Below are 20,625 nucleotides of genomic sequence, written 5' to 3' on the forward strand. Positions count from 1 at the left end.
TACTCTTTTATGCTAGTGCATAAAAAGCGCATGAAAAAGGATAAACATAGGAGAATGAGGCCTAAGATTCATTATGGGGTTTTTGCATAAGGAAAAAATTAAGTGGGAAAAAAAATCAATTTGTTGAATCTGCAGTTCTGAACCCGTTAGGGAAATCCATTTAGTGAATAGCGAACTGCAAGTTGCATTTTAACAGTAGAAAAGGAAACACTAAATTTCATTATTGTGGGAAGGGGAGGTACTATTTTATACTCTGGGTTTTTATGTAATTTTTTTTAACTCTATCTTGTACGATAAAAATTGTGAGAAACTTGGATCCAAACAGAGATATTATATATCTAACTTATCTACCTTTTTTCTGTTTTCTCTTCCCTGAGCTGTACAAATAGTTCTGTTGAGAGAAGAATGCAAATTCCCCTAATGGCTGATATTCAGGTTTTCTATGAAGTAGCCACACAATGGACGTTGCCATACTGGTTACTGATACCCTACCAGATCCACAGTCCTTCTAATCCCTAGATGCAAATTAGCAGAGTTTTTAAAAATACTGATACCCAAACTTCACTGCAGAACTTTAGAATCAGAATTTCAATGGACTGGGTTAAGGCATTCATGTTAGATAAAAACTCACCCAGTTTTTAATTTATAATAGCATGATTTAGAACTACTCAGTAGACCTACACTATTTCACACCATTCTTTTTCTTCTCTCCATCTACTCCAGCATGGACTTCTTTCCCACTGGCCCTAAAGATTTTTTGATCTTTCTCTGACACTCTCATATAAATAACTTGCCTTCTCAATTAGATTTGTGTGAAGCAATGATCATCTTGTATTCTTGTGTATCTCCCTGGGTCTTCATAAATCTGGCCCAAAGTTAATTCACTACCATGCTCTCCTACATTCCCTGGCCTCAGATTCCAACTCAATTCATTTCTTCTGGATTTTTACTGAACATGTAGAAGGAGTAATTTTAAGAAAGGGGAGAGGTCTGAATGCCTATGCACTTTATGCTATTATGCATATTGAAAACCTGGCCTCTGTATCTCCCTTTGGCCAATGTCCCTTTAGGGTGCCATCTACTGTCCCCCACCTACTGCCAGCTCCAGTGAGTCCCTGGAAACCCCACGCACGGTAGCACAGAACTGCCCACCTGGGGTTGAGGGGAACCTGACTGCAGGCCAGTCCAGCACTCCCACCTATGACCCAGGTAGGCAAAGAAACCAAGGAAGTGTGTGAGATCAGGCGAAGGACTATGTGATCAGTGGCCTAAATGATGCTCTTCTGATGAGGAGGACCATGGATCTGGGCTTCCCTGTGGCTAAAAGGAAAGGTCAGAGGGAATATCAGGACAGCAGCTATAGGAACTCAACAGAGTTCAGAGTGCAAACAGGAGATGGAGATGGAAGGGCCATGGCAGGGTGGCAGCCCCCATGGAAAAGAGAGGAAAGACCAGACGAGGTAGCATCAGCTGTTGAGTGAACAAACGAGGAAGAGAAAAAATAGTGGGAGACTGAGCTATAATCTTAGGTAAAGAGTATAAGGAAGAAGTACACGTAAGAGCCTCAAATGTGATTACCTCTGTACCCTAAGCTTGAAGGCCAGGGAATTGGCATGCTAGTCTCCACTTGCTGAACAGCAGTTTTCTTGTGATAATCTTCTGTTTCAGGACACTTAAGGCATTAATCTTGCTACAGACCAGACACTCATGTTTGCTGGCAGCTAAGACCTCACCTTCCAGCTTGGGAGGGTTCTTCATTCCAATGGAAGCATCCAAACCCAGCTCTGAAGATAAAACCACAGCCAACAGGATCCGTTGTTTTGCATGATCTTACTATGACTTACTCCCGCACGCAGGAGGGTCATCAAGTAAGGAAAGTGTCCAGGAACAAGAAAGGCCATCTGAAAGTCTATGGTGAGTGGAAACCAATGGAGACATTTTTGTATTTGCTTTTTGTTGATCTTCCTAACACTACCCAGTACTGGTAAGATTGCCATGGGGCAAACATGTTCCCAAATGCCAAAAGAAAAAGTCAAGAAAAATAAAACTGATAAAAAAAAAAAAAAGTTCCTAGGTAGAAAAGACTAAGGCAAGAAAATCATGCTGGACATAGGCTGTACTGATGGGAGGGAAGAGATTGTACAGATCAAGAAAAGTCAAAACTGAAGGAAAACCTCATGATAGAAAAGAACTGGGGAAGTCTGAAACTAGAAAAACTTTCAAATGTGCATCAATATATATTTCACATATATGTGTATCCATACTATGTGTAATACATATATATACTCAATCTAAATACAGCATGGAAAATATGATAAAAATGCAGCCACACAAGTGTTTGTGTGTATAATGGAACTCATTCATGAGGGTGTTGAGGTACTGAATGGACTGCTCTGTTATCCTCCTGATGAGCTGAATTTGGAAAAGAAAAACAAGAAGAATGAGAGAGAAGCTCTGGTGGGTGACAGGAGCTATTAGATATGGCGGGCAGGAATCACTGGGTGGAGGAATGTGAAAATAAAGGGCATTAAAATTATCCTTTGCTGCAAAATCTCCTGTGAAGCCTGGATTCATCTCAGGCCTCCGTGGAAAGTGAGCGGGAGACACAGTGGCTGAGCCAGTGGGGTTAGGTCTTGCCTGGGAATGTGGGAAGCCAAGGACAAGAAGAGGAGGGACTAGAGGGAAGAGAAGACAACTAAATACCACAAGACCTAATGGCTCTTGTCAGGGCTACGCATCCCCTACATTCCCTGAGCACTTTCTATGAGACTCTCCATGGTGCCACAGGGGTGCTCCGTCTTACCTCACCTCCACCTGAAGACATGGGTCTCTCCTCATTTCTCAGATGAGGTCATCGCCTAAGGGATGAGCACCAGGCAGCCCCAGGCTCCAGTGCAGATGTGGAGAGAGGTGGAGGGTAAGATGAACATGTCCCAGGAGAAATGGGTGTGAGGGTTTGGAAGCTCTTTTAAGAAAATCTGAGCAGAGGTGGATCCCAAGGAGAAGAAAACTGAGGACATGGCCATGGGGATGAGTGAAGATGATGAATTAAATGGAGTTTCATAAAATAGACAGATCAGTACACCTCATGGGTGAGGGTGGCCCTTTATTTTAAAAAGAGGGGAAAAAAGGAAAATAACCTGGATATGAAAACTAAACTGGAGGCTGAGTTGTGTGGCCAGGGTTTACATTGCTACAGAATGTTACTAATACACTGTTACTGAGAGCACCTAGGAGGGGAAAATTGACTTGAGGGTGGATGTTGAAAGGAGAGGAAAATACTGGCCAACCTATCTTTCTGAGGAAGCAAGGGAAGACGGGTCCCAGAGAAAGTGGGGATCAAAAAAGTGCTCTACCTCAGAGGAAACAACACTTGTGTGATCATTTTGTAAGTGTTAAAGCACCAGAAAGACACAACGGTTAGATGTTATATATTCATAGTTGTTATCAAACCATTTTTACTGATCAGGCTTTCTGGACATCATGTTGCTTAATATTCCCAACAACCATGGAATGGGGATATAATTTTTCAAGAGTTCAGATGAGGGAGGTGAGATGTGAATACCTAACAAGATAAATAACTTGGCCCAGTGAAACAATCAGCAGTTTGCAAACCCAGGGCCTGAGGCAGAGCTGGTCCTAAATCCCAGGCTCTTGCTCACCTCACTCTGGTAGAGCATCACAGACTTCAACCAGACCTACAGTGGGTGTGGGAAAGGCCCCATTGCCCCCTCCACCCTCAACCCTGAGACAACTAGAGCTTCCTAATCCCCTTTTATTTTTTACCTAGGAAGAGTGGTCCTTGGCTTCCAGAATCGGGGTTAGCAGTAAAGCCCCAGATGGTGGAGGAAACACCGAGTGTGGCTTTGCTGTGCCCACAATTGAAATGCTGGTCCAGCTACAGTTGTAGATAATTGGTCATGTGGGTGCTTTTCTGCAGCTGTGCTTGTGAAGTTTGTACAGAATCTCCTTCTAACTGCTTTTTTTGATTCTGTCCTCTCCACACTACCAAAGGTCACCTGTCTTATTACCCCCAAATCCTGTTTCATCACATGCTCCTCGGCTTGTGGAAATCCATCCTCCCTCCTCTACTACACAGACTCTAAACTCCTCACCTGCCTTTGTAGTCCTCCTGTCTTCTGCCCCTCTTTCTTCTGCAACATCACTTCCCACAACTCCCTTCTACAAATCCTCCTGGACTCGGCTGGCCCCACCCCGACCCCAACCCTGCACCAGGAGCCTCTCTGAGCTTCCAGGGCTTTTTCCACAAGCACTTCTCTCAGTCCAGGGTGCCCTTCCTATTTCTTCCAGGCAGAGTTCATGAATCATTAATCATCAATTTTAGGACACTGAATCAGATTTTATGATAATTCACACTGGGCTGAAGGGTAAAACCTCTTAACAAATCTGGTGGGTGAAAGAACTGTCAAAACCTGGTGTTCCCATTCTCCAATGTGATTTTGAGTCAATGTCTAGGATTGTTTTTAATTCTCACTGCGTAATTTCATCATGTAACTTTATTTGTCTACCTATGCTTGGAATATTCTTTGCATTTGCATGGGAAAAGGACAAAACATTTTATCAAACATCGACAGTACTGACCAATATTATTACTGTGTGGGGAAGCCTCCAATAGAAGGTCAAGTTGTAATTTAAAAATCTAGTGTTTGTATGGTTTCTACAGGGTTTCTCCTTGTACAGAGAGGATGGGGGCAGACCCAACAACCTGTGCCCATGCTGCTGCATCACAGCTAGCCACACTGTCCTCAGGTTATCATCAGAACCCAGACACAGGTGGATCTGTGTATCAGTTACATGTTCCATTCATTCCTCTCAGCCCATCTGTGGGGGGGAATTTGGCCTTTCCTGGCCCATTGTGAATGATGGCCTGGCAGGGCTGTGCCATATCACACACATCTCACTTCTGAGACGTGTGTCTGAGAATTTCTTCTCCTCCTCATGGAAACTCAGACCCGGCTGTTGGTGTTTCTGAGATAGAGCTCTGCACCTTTTTAAGGGCACCAGCACAGCAAATTCAAGGCCTCCCTGGACCCTGAGTGAGAGCAGATAATTCTGGGGGCAGGAGGCGCTGAGAGACATGGACCTCTCAGCCCTTGCTGATTTTCCACGGAGAGCCTCGTGGAGCTGTGGCTTCGCCTGGAGGGGCTGGATGAGCAGCCGGCTCTGCTCACGGGACAAAGTGCACTGATGGATTAGGAGCTGGCAGATCTGAGCGAGGGACCACAGGAGTGCTCTGCGCCAGTCTGGCAACTTTGTGTTTAAGATTCAGACAGTTTCAAATCATTTGGTTCAGGGCAAAAAGGAAAACGTGAGCAACATCCTCTCTTAGTCGCTGACGGGTCCAACTGCTGAGAGGAGCGAACAGAGCCTGAGCCAGGGAGTCAGGCCAAGGAGAGGCCAGTGTCCCACAGCCCAGTGGCCGGGAGTCTTGGGCAAGTGAAGGGACCTTGCTGAGCCTCAGTGCCCTCGGCTCTACCATGAGATAACACACCTACCTGAGAGTGTCCCCCGAGGACTGGATGGGTTATGGCTCACATGGAGCTTGCTTAGTAAGGTGCATGGTACACAACAGGCGCACAATAACCACGTGTTCCATTTCTGGTTTGTGAACTACTATATTCCTGAGAAAGCCTTTGCTTCTCTGTACCTCAGGAGGAACGGGAAACAGGAAAGAGGATGGTCCCAGTGTGAAAAGGCACACACTGAACAAAAATGATTTTTCATGGCCAATTTAATTATAAAAGAAGACAGATATAGTCCGATACACAATGGGGTTTCTTCTACTTTTTCAAGATGATTTTATGAGTAAAGCTTCTAACAATGCAAATGCTTCTCATAGAAGAAAAGTCAAAAACATAGCCCAAGAAGTAACGCAAACCAGGTTTTAATCTACACACCCTATGAACTGCTGCCCAAGGGGAACTTGCTCATAAATTAGGCCAATAACCCCATCAGGTGTACAGGTTGCGGATAGTTTCCGTGAGATTATACCACTGAGAATACACACACGATTGAAACTATAACCCATACGTGGTAGGCTCACTGTTGCTACACAAAGGAGGAGAACCATGGCTATTTCTGAAGGATGGGACACCAGAGACAGATCTTTGGCTTCCTGGAAATCACAGGGCATGGACAGGATTTTATATTCAGGATCTGGTATGCAAATGCTTCCGAGGGAGGTAGTCAGCCCAGGGAAAAAGCCTGGAGCTGGTGAATAATATAACAGACACTGCAAATATGGAGCAGACTGAAAACGTGTGGAAAGCCAGAGACTTTGTAAGAAACTTCAAGAAATAAAATTATCAACATAATTTCATGAGTATGAGGATCTTCATCTTGAAAAAATGAGGTCCGTTACACAAATTCCTGCAGGTGAGACGGTGGCAGCCGAGATCCTGCCCTTACCCCTCCACTTCCCCTCTCTAGCCTGACTTGATACCGAATGCCTGCACTGGTGAGGGGGGTCCAGGTGACAGAGGTCAGCCTGGGACAAGAAGAATGAAAAGGCACATGATGGATGCCTTTTAAAAATTAAATCCAAGAATGCTTCCCTGGTGGCGCAGTGGTTGGGGTCCGCCTGCCGATGCAGGGGGCGCGGGTTCGTGCCCCGGTCCGGGAGGATCCCGCGTGCCGCGGAGCAGCTGGGCGTGTGAACCATGGCCGCTGGGCCAGCGCCTCCGGAGCCTGTGCTCCGCGACGGGAGAGGCCACGGCAATGAGAGGCCCACGTACTGCAAAAAAAAAACCAACCAAACAAACAAAAAAACACATTAAATCCAAGAATGTAATTCAAATCATCATGAGTCTGAGGACCTGTTTACAGGGATGCCACTCATAGCCTGTACTGGTTGTTGGATACAAAGAATATAGATGCTACCTCATGACCTACTAGAATCTTAATGTTCTTTATAATGGGAGTACTCACCATTTACATCTAGAACTGTGGAGACCTCCCTTTTATCCGATTGGAATGAGGCACTGTGTAAGACATACAGGAGTCTGACAGATAATGGCCAATAGAACCAGCCAAATCACATTCATCCAGTGAGTCCTGCTGGACTTCATTCTCTTCTACCGCCACCAGCTCCAGACTTGAGCTTTGTGGGGTCGGGAGGACTGATGATTAAACAGCAAATATTCATGAACACGGAGTCCTGGCGGGTTTTGATGGGAGGGTTAAGGGACCAGTTATGTTATGGGTTTGGTGTGCGTTGTGTTGGAGAATTTTAACCGAGGAGGTCAATAGACGAATCTGGACCAGCCATCTCGGTCCTTGTAATATTAAGCCAAGAATTGCAGATGAACACTTCGGGTACAAGTTCAAAGCAAAGTTTACTTAAAGCATAGACACACTCTCGGAGAGAGAGCGGACTGGCTTCTGCGATGTGAAACCAGCCCAGCTATAGGGGCGTGGGGTGTTTATAAGCGCTTTGAACCTAAGGGTAGGAGTTGGGTTAAGATCCAGTGACAAGGTCCCGTCACGTGAGTGACGGGTTATATTGCACATGCTTTTACCCATAATTCCATGTTTTCACCCAAATTCGCTAAGAAAAGCCCATGGCGGGGAGGGGGGGTGTTGAAACCACATGTAAATTCTATTATAATGATGACATAATGAGGTTGGGGTTATCTACGGTTATCGCTTGGCTCAAACTGCGCCTGCGTGCCTTGGGGAATTCCCCTTCGGCCAGGTGCTTCCTGCTGCTTCAGGACGTGCTGACCGCAACCTGTGCCTCAGACCCTCCTTGTTTGGCTCACATATCCTGAGTCTCCACCTCTGCCTTCCCCTGCTGCTCATCTGTAGCTAGCTGCCTAACAGTCACAGAAAAGAAATGGGAAGTCCCCATAAAGGGAGGTATAACAATCCTCTCCTATCTGGGGCCGGCGGGTGCTTGCAAAGGGAAAGGGAGAGAGAGGGAGGGGGAGAAAGTGAGCGTGACATGCTCTGAGCACTGATCAGAAACGAGCCCAGGAGGAAGGAGACTGAACTACCCCAGTACACAGCAGTCACATCACACACGCCTTCAGAAACCGTAAAGGCGGCTTCAACTATAGCATAAGTTTTTCGTGAAATTTACATGTAGCAGCCAAGTGAACAGGCTCTAGCAGCATAATGGGCTCCTAGAAGTCCTGTGTCTTCAAGGCCAATTTCTCTAATACTGAGATGTGATACGAATTTTTTTTCTCGTTCCTTTCCTTGCCATCAAATACCTGCCAGTGTGGTAAGGCCAAACAGGCAGAGGCAGATATGCATCTCATGCTGGTTTTAATAAAAAGGAGAGAACAGGAGACTGCAAGAAATCGGGTGGCTGATTAGTACCCCTGCATCAACTGACTGTAGGTTACTATAATTGAGAGGGATTCATAAAGGGGCCTATACAAGTACCACAGTGAAAACAGACAACATTATTAAAAGGGACACTTTGTGGTTGTCAGAATGGAAGAAATAGGCATATTCAGCACTTTCAGATTTCCCTGCATCTGATATGACCAGATGTCACCACTGAATTAAGACCCATGTTTCTTCATAGTTACCTAGAACAGATAAGGTCTTGGTCTTCCTCTTCCTCAAGAACAGTACGATTTCCTATGGATAAATTCAGACAGGGCCGGTAACATTAAGCAGATCATCCTGTGTACGATAATAATCCAGTATCCAATACTACCATGGGGACAAAAACATCACCAGTGGAACGATAGGATATTTTAAGAAGAATATTCCAGGAGGCCTCAGGTTGTGTCTTGTGTACTTGCCTTTGTTTGCTTTCCGGAGCCATCAGCCAAGATCTCCCTGACCTGGTAGATCCTCACCACGGTATCCTCTTCCAAGTCTGAATAAAAAGTTAAACACGTCTTTCCCCCACAGATTCTGGGGAATAGCTCACCTGCATTCTAACAGAATACTGTAATATTCAGGCTTTTCTCATAATATGCTGGCTGGTTTAGCAGAATGATGGATGGAATCTACAAAACCTTGAATCAGAATGAACGTTTGTTGCTACACTGAATCTTTGGCCATTCGTGGGGTAGGGAAATGCCAGGGCTCTGCCTTGGTTCATGGAAACATACAAACAAGGTGATGGTAGAGGTCTTCGTTTCCTGGTGCTCAGATGACTGCTTCACTAAGACAGCCAACTTAGAGGAGACAGACACTGGGGATGACAGCAGGGACACCAGGGAAAAAACAAATCCAAAAATCCAAGCCCATTGAAAGTCTTCTGTAAACGAACCAGTGATCATTTTTAAGTGATATGTGAGCAGACCACAGTTGTGCTAAAGCCTAGTCTGTGTCTTCACAGTGCTTTAGAATATGCATATGTTTGAATAAATGTGTGATATATATTTATATATGTTGCTATAATGATATGTTGAAGGGTTACATAAATCGTGGACAGGGTCAGTGAGAGGAAATGAAACAACCTTTTTGGTGGCTATTAAAACAAAATGTGGAGATAGCCTAATCCACCAGAGGGCAGACAGCAGAAGCAAGAAGAACTACAATCCTGCTGCTTGTGGAACAAAAACCACATTCACAGAAAGAGATAGACAAGATGAAAAGGCAGAGGGAAAAGGAACAAGATAAAACCCCAGAAAAACAACTAAATGAAGTGGAATGAGGTAAGCTTCCAGAAAAAAAATTCAGAATAATGATAGTGAAAATGATCCAGGACCTCAGAAAAAGAATGGAGGAAAAGATCAAGAAGATGCAAGAAATGCTTAACAAAGAACTAGAAGAATTAAAGAACAAACAAACAGAGATAAACAATACAATAACTGAAATGAAAATTACACTAGAAAGAATCAATAGCAGAATAACTGAGGCAGAAGAACGCATAAGTAACCTGGAAGACAGAATGGTGGAATTCACTGCTGCGAAACAGGATAAAGAAAAAAGAAGGAAAAGACATGAACCAGCCTAGGAGACCTCTGGGACAACATTAAATGCAACAACATTTGCATTATAGGGGTCCCAGAAGGATGAGAGGGAGGAAGGACCCGAGAAAATATTTGAAGAGATTATAGTCGAAAACTTCCCTAACATGGGAAGGGAAATAGCCACCCAAGTCCAGGAAGTGCAGAGAGTCCCATACAGTATAAACCCAAGGAGAAACACACTGAGACACATAGTAATCAAATTGGCAAAAATTAAAGACAAAGAAAAATTATTGAAAGCAACAAGGGAAAAACAACAAATAACATACAAGGGAACTCCCATAAGGTTAACAGCTGATTTCTCAGCAGAAACTCTACAAAGCAGAAGGGAGTGGCATGATATATTTAAAGTGATGAAAGGGAAGAACCTACAACCAAGATTACTGTACCTGGCTAGGATCACATTCAGATTCGACGGAGAAATCAAAAGCTTTATAGGTCTCAGGGAAGATGGTGAAAGAGTAAGACATGGAGATCACCTTCCTCCCCACAGATACATAAGAAATACATCTACACGTGGAACAACTCCTACAGAACACCTACTCAACGCTGGCAGAAGACCTCAGACCTCCCAAAAGGCAAGAAACTTCCCACGTACCTGGGTAGGGCAAAAGAAAAAAGAATAAACAGAGACAGAAGAATAGGGTCGGGATCTGCACCAGTGGGAGGGAGCTGTGAAGGAGGAAAGGTTTCCACACGCTAGGAAGCCCCTTCGTGGGTGGAGACTGGGGGTGGCAGAGGGGGGAAGCTTCGGAGCCACGGAGGAGAGCGCAGCAACAGCGGTGCGGAGGGCAAGGCGGAGAGATTCCCGCAGAGAGGATCGGTGCCAACCGGCACTCACCAGGCTGAGAGGCTTGTCTGCTCACCCGCAGGGGCGGGTGGGGCTGGGAACTGAGGCTCCAGCTTCGGAGGTAGGATCCCAGGGAGAGGACTGGCAGCATGAACACAGCCTGAAGGGGTTAGTGCACCACGGATAGCCGGGAGAGAGGCCTGGGAAATCTCTGGACCTGCCGAAGAGGCAGGAGACTTTTTCTTCCCTCTTTGTTTCCTGGTGTGCGAGGAGAGGGATTAAGAGCACTGCTTAAAGGAGCTCTAGAGACGGGCGCGAGCCGAGCCGTGGCTAACAGCGAGGACCCTAGAGACGGGCGTGAGACACTAAGGCCGCTGCTGCCGCCACCAAGAAGCCTGTGTGTGAGTACAGGTCACTATCCACACCGCCCCACCTGGGAGCCTGTGCAGCCCGCCACTGCCAGGGTCCCGGGATCCAGGGACAACTACCCCGGGAGAACGCACAGTGCGCCTTAGGCTGGTGCAACGTCCAACCAGCCTCTGCCGCTGCAGGCTTTCCCCGCATCCCTCCCCCTCCCTCCCCCCAGCCTGAGGGAGCCAGAGCCCCTGAATCAGCTGCTCCGTTAACTCCATCCTGTCTGAGCGAAGAACAGACGCCCTCTGGCGACCTACACGCAGAGGCGGGGCCAAATCCAAAGCTGAGCACCGGAAGCTGTGCGAACAAACAAGAGAAAGGGAAATTTCTCCCAGCAGCCTCAGGAGCAGCGGATTAAATCTCCACAATCAACTTGATGTACTCTGCATCTGTGGAATACCTGAATAGACAACGAATCATCCCAAACTGAGAAGGTGGACTTTGAGAGCAAGATTTATTATTTTTTCCACTTTTCCTCTTTTTGTGACTGTGTATGCTTCTGTGTGAGACTTCGTCTGTATAGCTTTGCTTTCACCGTTTGTCCTAGGGTTCTGTCCATCCGTTTATTTTTTATTCATTTATTTATTTTTTACTTAAAAATTTTTTTTCTTAATAATTATTTTTATTTTAATAACTATTTTATACAGGTGAATTCTATCAAAGATTTAGAGAAGAGCTAACACCTATCCTTCTCAAACTCTTCCAAAATATAGGAGAGGAAGGAACACTGCCAAACTCATTGTATGAGGCCACCATCACCCTGATACCAAAACCAAACAAAGATACTACAAAATAGAAAATTACAGACCAATATCACTGATGAACATAGATGCAAAAATCCTCAACAAAATACTAGCAAGTAGAATCTTGCACCACATTAAAAGGATCATACACCATAATCAAATGGGATTTACCCCAGGGATGAAAGGATTCTTCAATATATGCAAATCAAACAATGTGATACACCATATTAACAATTGAAGAAGAAAAAGTATATGATCATCTCAATAGATGCAGAAAAAGCGTTTGAGAAAACTCAACACCAATTTATGATAAAAACTCTCCAGAAAGTGGGCATAGATGGAACCCACCTCAACATAATAATGGCCATATATGACAAACACACAGCAAACATCATTCTCAATGGTGAAAAACTGAAATCATTTCCTCCGAGATCAGGAAAAAGACAAGGATGTCCACTCTTACCTCTATTATTCAACATAGTTTTGGAAGTCCTAGCCATGGCAATCAGAGAAGAAAAAGAAATAACAGGAATATAATTTGGAAAAGAAGAATAAAACTGTCCCTATTTGCAGATGACATGATACTATACATAAAGAATCCTAACGATGCCACCAGAAAACTACTAGAGCTCATCAATGAATTTGGTAACGTTTCAGGATACAAAATTAATGCACAGAAATCTCTTGCATTCCTATACACTAATGATGAAAAATCTGAAAGAGAAATTAAGGAAACACTCCCATTTACCATTGCAACAAAAAGAATAAAATGCCTAGGAATAAACCTACCTAGGGAGACAAAAGACCTATATGCAAGAAACTATAAGACACTGATGAAAGAAATTAAAGATGATACCAACAGATGGAGAGATATACCATGTTCTTGGATTGGAAGAATCAATATTGTGAAAATGACTATACTACCTAAAGCAATCTACAGATTCAATGCAATCCCTATCAAATCACCAATGGCATTTTTTACAGAACTAGGACAAAAGATCTTAAAATATGTATGGAGACACAGAAGACCCCAAATAGCCAACGCTATGAGGGGAAAAAAACAGATCTGGAGGAATCAGACTCCCTGATTTCAGAGTATACTGCAAAGCTACAGTAATCTAGACAGTATGGTACTGGCACAAAAACAGAAATATAGATCAATGAAACAGGATAGAAAGCCCAGAGATAAACCCACACACCTATGGTCAACTAATCTATGACAAAGGAGGCAAGGATATACAATGGAGAAAAGACAGTCTCTTCAATAAGTGGTGCTGGGAAAACTGGACAGCTACATTTAAAAGAATGAAATTAGAACACTCCCTAACACCATACTCCATACACAAAAATAAACTCAAAATGGATTAGAGACCTAAATGTAAGACTGGACACTATAAAACTCTTAGAAGAAGACATAAGAAGAACACTCTTTGACATGAATCACAGCAAGATCTCTTTAGATCCACCTCCTAGAGTAATGGAAATAAAAACAAAAATAAACAAATGGGACATAATGAAACTTCAAAGCTTTTGCACAGCACAGGAAACCATAAACAAGACGAAAAGACAGCCCTCAGAATGTGAGAAAATATTTGCAAACGAATCAACTGACAAAAGATTAATCTCCAAAATATATAAACAGCTCATGCAGCTCAATATTAAAGAAACAAACAACCCAATCCAAAAATGGGCAGAAGACCTAAATAGACATTTCTCCAAAGAAGTCATACAGATGGCCAAGATGCACATGAAAATCTGCTCAACATCACTAATTATTACAGAAATACAAATCAAAACTACAATGAGGTATCACCTCACACCAGTTAGAATGGGCAGCATCAGAATATCTACAAACAACAAATGCTGGAGAGGGTGTGGAGAAAAGAGAACCCTCTTGCACTGTTTGTGGGATGTAAATTGATACAGCCACTATGGAGAACAGTATGGAGGTTCCTTAGAAAACTAAAAATAGAATTACCATATGACCCAGCAATCCCACTACTGGGCATATACCCTGAGAAAAGCATAACTCAAAAAAACACATGAACCCCAATGTTCATTGCTGCACTATTTACAATAGCCAGGTCATGGAAGCAACCTAAATGCCCATCGACAGATGAAAGGATAAAGAAGATGTGGTACATATATACAATGGAATATTGCTCAGCCATAAAAAGGAATGAAATTGGGTCATTTGTAGAGACGTGGATGAATCTAGAGACTGTCATACAGAGTGAAGTAAGTCAGAAAGAGAAAAACAAATATTGTATATTAACGCATATATGTGGAACCTAGAAAAATGGTACAGATGAACTGGTTTGCAGAGCAGAAATTGAGACACAGATGTAGAGAACAAACTTATGGACACCAAGCGAGGATAGTGGTGGGGGGGGTGGGGGTGGAGGTGTGATGAATTGGGAGATTCGGATTGACATGTATACACTGATGTGTGTAAAATTGATGACTAATAAGAACCTGCTGTATAAAAAATAAATAAAATAAAATTCAAAAAATATGTGTACAAAGAAACAAGACTTTTCCCCCCTACTTTGTTTCTAATTTCTGCACGAGTCCCTAGGCTGAGTGGGGAAGAATAGGAAAGACAAACTGTCACGAAGAGCTCACCTCACTGTCTAACGCTTGAAGTCTAAGTTGAAAAGAATGATTTACTCTCTTGTCATTTTGTAACAATCCCCTATCTAAAAGTACTAAAGGGCAGTTCTTACATTTAGAGTGCCTCAGAATCAGCTGCGGAGATTACAGATCCTCCTTCCTGGGCTCCAATCCCCAGAGGTTTCGTTGGTGTGAGGCCCTAGAGTCTGCGTTTTTCACGTAAACACAAACCACATGTTTCTGATGCGGGTGGGCTGCAGATCCCAGTTGAAAACCTATTGTTCTATAAGACTGATTCAAACCTATAAATAAGCTTGTTTTCCTTTAAGAATCTTTAATTGAAAAGTGTATAAGTCATACCACAAATTGACATAAAGATCTCAAAGCATTCCTTGGGAAAAGTCCTTAGCTATGTTCTTTTGCCTGCCAGAATTAAAATCAAGCACTCACTGCGCAATTATTTCCTAGTAATGGTTGAAAAATTAAGCAACAACATGAACAAAAAACTCAACCATTGTCACCACCACCACCATCAATCACAAAAAGATCCATCAAAAGACTCAGGCCTGAGGTAGACACATGCTCTCCTTTCGTAGTAGATGAAGTGACCTCGACTTCTGCTTTTACACTTGGTTATTTAAGTATTTTCCATGAGCGCCTTTAGCTGTCACTACAGAGGAACTCACTGGCAGAGTTAGCAGAATGGATGAAAAGTCAGCCAATCTATGAAGTATTACTTAAAGATAAAGTATTAAAATTTGAGGACCTCTTGCCCTGTGGTTATTCAAGCATCCCAGCAATTCTTCCTTCATCCCTGTCTGCCAGGGCTGGAAGGCATTGATGGTGTAATCAGTAGTCAATGGAGAACTCAATATTACTTCTAAGAACTTCATTTTATGGATGTAACATTTATGAAAACAACAGCATATGAACCCAGTAAATCTCAGACCTGGTCAGGATCAATTACTTTTAGTAAAAATTCCTAAAAGGCATTCTTGTGTTTCACCTTTGAAAAGTAGTTCTTCACCCTAAAAAGAAAAAAAAGTTGCAAAAAATGTATCTTTGGAATGGAGGATTCTACAGTATTTAACTTTCCATAAATTATATTGTTTCCCTCTACATGTTAGAACCTGTTCTTAAAAGCAAATGTGTCGCCACCAATGTCTTCAATTTGCTGTAATTGCAATGAGAACCATCTTGGGTACACCTGAGCAGGAAACAGGGTGAGAGTTCTTTACGGAAAAAAAATGGAAAGGAAAAAACATACCTAATGTAATGCTTCAAACATGTACCAATATGTCTTGACTTGTCAGCCAAAGACAGACAGACAACCTGCAGATTTATACAGTGTTCATACGTCCCCCATCTTATTATGCTAAGGTGAATGTACTAGACACTTATTGAATTGGTGTTCTATGTCTGCTGTAATAAGTGACCATGAGTTTAGTGGCTTAAAAGAACACACATTTATTATATTACAGTTCTGTAGGTTAGGAGTCCAACAAAGGTCTCACTGGACTAAAATCAAGGGGTCAATAGGGCTGCCTTACCTTCTGGAGACTCTAGGGGATAATTTGTTTCCTTGTCTTTTCTGAAAAGGTTTTAGAGGTCACCCACATTCCTTGGCTTGTGCCCTCTTTATCCATCTTCACAACCAGCAGCAGCAGGTAGAGTCCTTCTCACTTTGCATCATCCTGACCTTCTTTTCTGCTTCCCAATTTTAAGGTCCCGTGTAATTACAGGGGGCCCATCTGAATAGTCCAGGATAATCGCCTCATCTCAAGGTCTTTATCCTAATCACAGCTGCAAAGTTTCCTTTTCTATGTGATGTAATATATTCACATGTTTGGGGAATTACAACAGGGACAACCTAGAGGGGGCATTATTCTGCTGCTGAGAACATTACTAACTAAGGTGCCAACTAATATTGGAATAAAGAAAAAAAAATTTGTCTACTTTCAATAAAGTTTAGTAAAATTAAGACAGTATATGAAAGTGCAATGTAGAACAGCAAAGCAAGACAAAGTCAAATCAGAACCCTAGAAACACTCCATTGATGACCATACTATTGCACAAGAAGTAGTCAGCTTAGGGCTTCCCTGGTGGCGCAGTGGTTGAGAGTCCACCTGTCGAGGCAGGGGACACGGGTTCATACCCCAGTCCAGCAAGATCCCACATGCTGCGGAGCGGCTAGGCCCGTGAGCTATGGCTGCTGAGCCTGTGCCTCCGGAGACTGTGCTTTGCAACGGGAGAGACCACGACAGTGAGAGGCCCGTGTACCGCAAGAAAAGCAAACAAACAAAAAAGAACTAGGTTAGTTAGGTTTCTTTTCCCAGATTAGTTTTCTTTTCCCAGATGTTGCTTCCCCACCCTCCCCCCACCCCCAGGTTGACTTTGATGGTGGAAATCTCATCCAAGACTAAGAGCCTGTGGTAGAGGAAGTAAAGGTGGTGGTGGAGTGGGTGCACCTGGGACCCCACTAACTTCTGACTATGAACTTTCAGCTGGTCTCCATGGAACAGATGGGTTTTCTCAGACCCACCCTTGCATAAACACCAGGTAGATAGGGGGGGACTCCATGCCCCTTTCCTTGGAACTTGGCCTTGTAAAGAAGCAGGCCTCAAAAGGTTAACCTGTCTGGGGCCTCCTGAACCAGATGTTCCAGGTCCCAGTAGAGAGCTTCCTGACTTTTGGTCACACATCCCCAGGGTCGGCCTAAGGCCCGTGCTGTCTGGGTTGGCTGTGGAGGATGAGCTCTTCAGGCAGAGCCATCTTGCTCTGTCTCCTCCAAACCAGGTTCTGACCAGAGAGCAATGTGTTCGTGTTTCTCAGGCTGGTGGAAGATACTCCCTCATCGTCCTCTCAGACTGGGGCAGCCCCTCCCCATGTTGGCCTGCTCTGGGGGTGGGGGAGAAGGGATGGGAGGATGGGAGCAAGAGGGGCAGGGACAAGGAGGAGGAGTGGGAACAAAAACACCTGGGGAGAAGGTAGGGGAGGATGGCAAGGAAGGGGAAGGCGGAAGCTGAGGAAGAATAAGGAGGACGATGACCAGAGCGTGAATGCCATGGAGGTTCTAGCTTCTGGTCCCAGAATGGCAGCTGCCTTCTCTTGAACTTCCCCTGACCTCATGCTGGACACACACACACCCCAGCCTCCTCTCTCATCCTCCAGACTCCTTTATTCCCACAAGAGCAGCCTCCCATGCCTTGATTCTGGGGATCTTTCCTTTCTCCCTAGGTTTCCCCAGAGCTAGGCACAGATTCCTCACCAGCAACCAAACCCTGGTCTGTGGTTCTGGAGAGTCCAAAGCATGGAAATCTCTCATGAGAAAAGGAAATGCAGGCCACATGGGGTCATGGGGTCACTCTGCAGAATCTCAATCCAGCTGTCCAAGTCATGCTAGGTTGATATTTGGGAAGATGTCAAACTCGTTCAAAAGAAATTCTAAGAAGATCCTTGGTGCAGGTCATTGTTACATGGAGTAAATTGCACTATGAAATCCTAAACCAGGTGATCAAACTTCATTCTAAAGTCACTGATCAGCCCTAACAAGGGCAAAACAGGTTGTGAGTACTAATTACAGGGAATGAACAAAACTGGGGCAGATCCCACAAAGGCCAGGTAGGAGAAACTTCTTGGGCCAATGGCTAAGTAACCTCCTATATTAGTCAGCTTGGGCTGCCATAAAAAATTACCATAGACTGGGTGGCTTAACCAGAAATCTGTTTTCACACATTCTGGAGGCTGGAAGTCCAAAATCAAGATTGATGTTCTTGCCAATTCAGTTTCCAATGCGAGCTGTCTTCATGGCATGCAGATAGCAGATGCCTCACTGCGTCTTCACATAGCCTTTTCTCCTTGCTTGAGCTGGGGTAGGGCAGGAGCCCAAGCTCTCTGGTATCACCTCTTGTAAGGACACTAATCCTATCAGATCAGGGTCCCAAGGCTATGACCTCATTTAATCTTAATTACTTCCTTAAAGGCCCCTTCTCCAAATACAGCCCTACAGGGATTAGGGTTCAAGATATGAATTTGGGGGGCGGGTGGTGGAACACATACATTCAGTTCCTAACACCTTCTCCAGCCTCCTCCTCCCATGAAGGCATTTGCAGCTCTCAGCTCTGGTCCCTGGGAACTTCCCAGGCCCTGGGGCCTCAGATTCCTCTCCCCACAGACTTTCTCCTTCTCTCTCTCTGACTCAAACGCCTCAACACGGGGCACAGCTGTTGACTGGCTGACACTCAAAGGCAGTGAACTCAGTTGCTTTCACCTGGCTGACTTTCAGAAGAGAGGGGCCACCACTGACTGATATGTTTGCAGAAATGTGTTCACTGAGGAGACTGGCTGTGGCGGCAGAATAATGCTTCCCCAAAGATGTCCACATCCTGGTCCCTGGAATTTGTGAACGTGTTACTTGACATGGCAAAAGAGACTTTGCAAGTGTGATTAAATTAAGGAACTTGACATAGGCGGGGGGGTGGGTTATCCTGGTGGGTCCAATGACAAGGGTCCATATAAGTGAAAGAGGGAGGAAGGAGAGTTGGTGTCAGAATAATGTGTTTTGAGAACAACTTGATCAGCCGTGACTGGCTATGAAGATGGAAGGGAGCTGTGTGAGTAGAATGTGAGCATCTTCTAGAGGCTGGAAAAGGCAAAGAAAGAGGTCCTCCCTTAGAGCCTCCAGAAAGAACCTCAACTCCACTGTCACATTAATTTTAGCCCAGTGAGGTGCATCTTGGACTTCTGACCTCCAGAACCATAAGATAATAAATGCGTGTTTTTATAAGCCACTAACTGTGTGGTAATGTGTTACAGTAACAACAGGAAACTCCTACATTGGACATTGGTGGATAGAGAGGATTTAGAACCAGTTTTGGTGGCTATTTCTTACCATGGCTTTAGATCAATTACTCTACCCCCAGAAATATGAACTTTCAAACTTTTCAATTCTCAGTGGAGATAATGTAAATAATACTGGATGATGTACCCACCATCCCTGTATAAGAGGTTGAAACCCTCATCCTGTGCTCAGGGATAAACATCTAGTATGCTCCGAGGTTGGGTCGTGTACACGTGTATATTTGAGGCAGGGTTGCAGTGGCTTGGGCACTGGATTTATAATGTTATCCACAGGGCTGGCTGCAGGGTGTTGGGTACAGGGGGGGTCTTTTGCCATATCTAAGCCATCTAGTATCTGAGCCCCCTTTGTATGAGGAACTTCCCACATTCTGCAACTTTTAAGGATCACATACTTGCTTTCTTAGTTTTCCTAGGGGCTAAGATGTGGGTCTATTACCAAGAGCTGGCCAATCCCCATCAGCAACAACTACTCCAGCATTTGACAGGAGTTGAGAGACACAAGGAGTAGGCCCTGGAGAAATTTTTTCTGTCCCCTGCAACAGAAGAATCTCCCTACCTCAAGATCCTTAGTTTAACACCGACCAGGTGCAGCAGAAGTCATGGAACCATTGGAGGTGTCTAGTGTCCAGGGCCAGTAGTGTCACCTGTGCAAAGCTACAGGGTCTGTCACTCAGCAGGGGGCACTAGTGTCCTTCCCATTTGGTCTGTGTGCTCCCTTCCATTGGCCTTTCTTATTCTTCCCTGCTTGTACAGTCTGGTTCTCCAGTTTGCTGGAGATTCTCTGAGCTATTACTATCCCTGGAATAAAGCATATTTCAGATGAAATGAGCCAGAATTTATTTCTGGTGGTTGCAGACAGAGAAAGGAGGGGAAAGGGGGAAAGCAGGGGAGGAAAGGAAGCTTCTTCCTGGAAGTTAGCTGGGTGCTGAGTTCCTTTGTTGTTGACTCCAAGATTCTCCAGAAGAGTCAACTTCCCCCTTAAGCCAAAGGCACCCTCAAGGATCAAGTTACACCACTCCTTGCTCTCTGGTCTGAAAACACAAGTTAGCTGCTTTCTGCAGTCTTCCCCCTCCCCGCCCTCAGGTCTAACCCAGTCTTACCCAGTAAGAGAAAACCAACCAACCAACCTCTCTTCAAGCAAACAAGTCATCTTTCTATCCCTTATCTTGGTCATCAGCTTCTTTTTCAGAATCTTCATTCCTTGTATTCTGTATAGGGGGGGGAAAGGAAAAACATGGTCCCTGGGATA

The sequence above is a fragment of the Neophocaena asiaeorientalis genome, unplaced genomic scaffold, assembly GCF_003031525.2.
Source record: "Neophocaena asiaeorientalis asiaeorientalis breed wild unplaced genomic scaffold, Neophocaena_asiaeorientalis_V1.1 scaffold62, whole genome shotgun sequence".
NCBI lineage: Eukaryota > Metazoa > Chordata > Mammalia > Artiodactyla > Phocoenidae > Neophocaena > Neophocaena asiaeorientalis.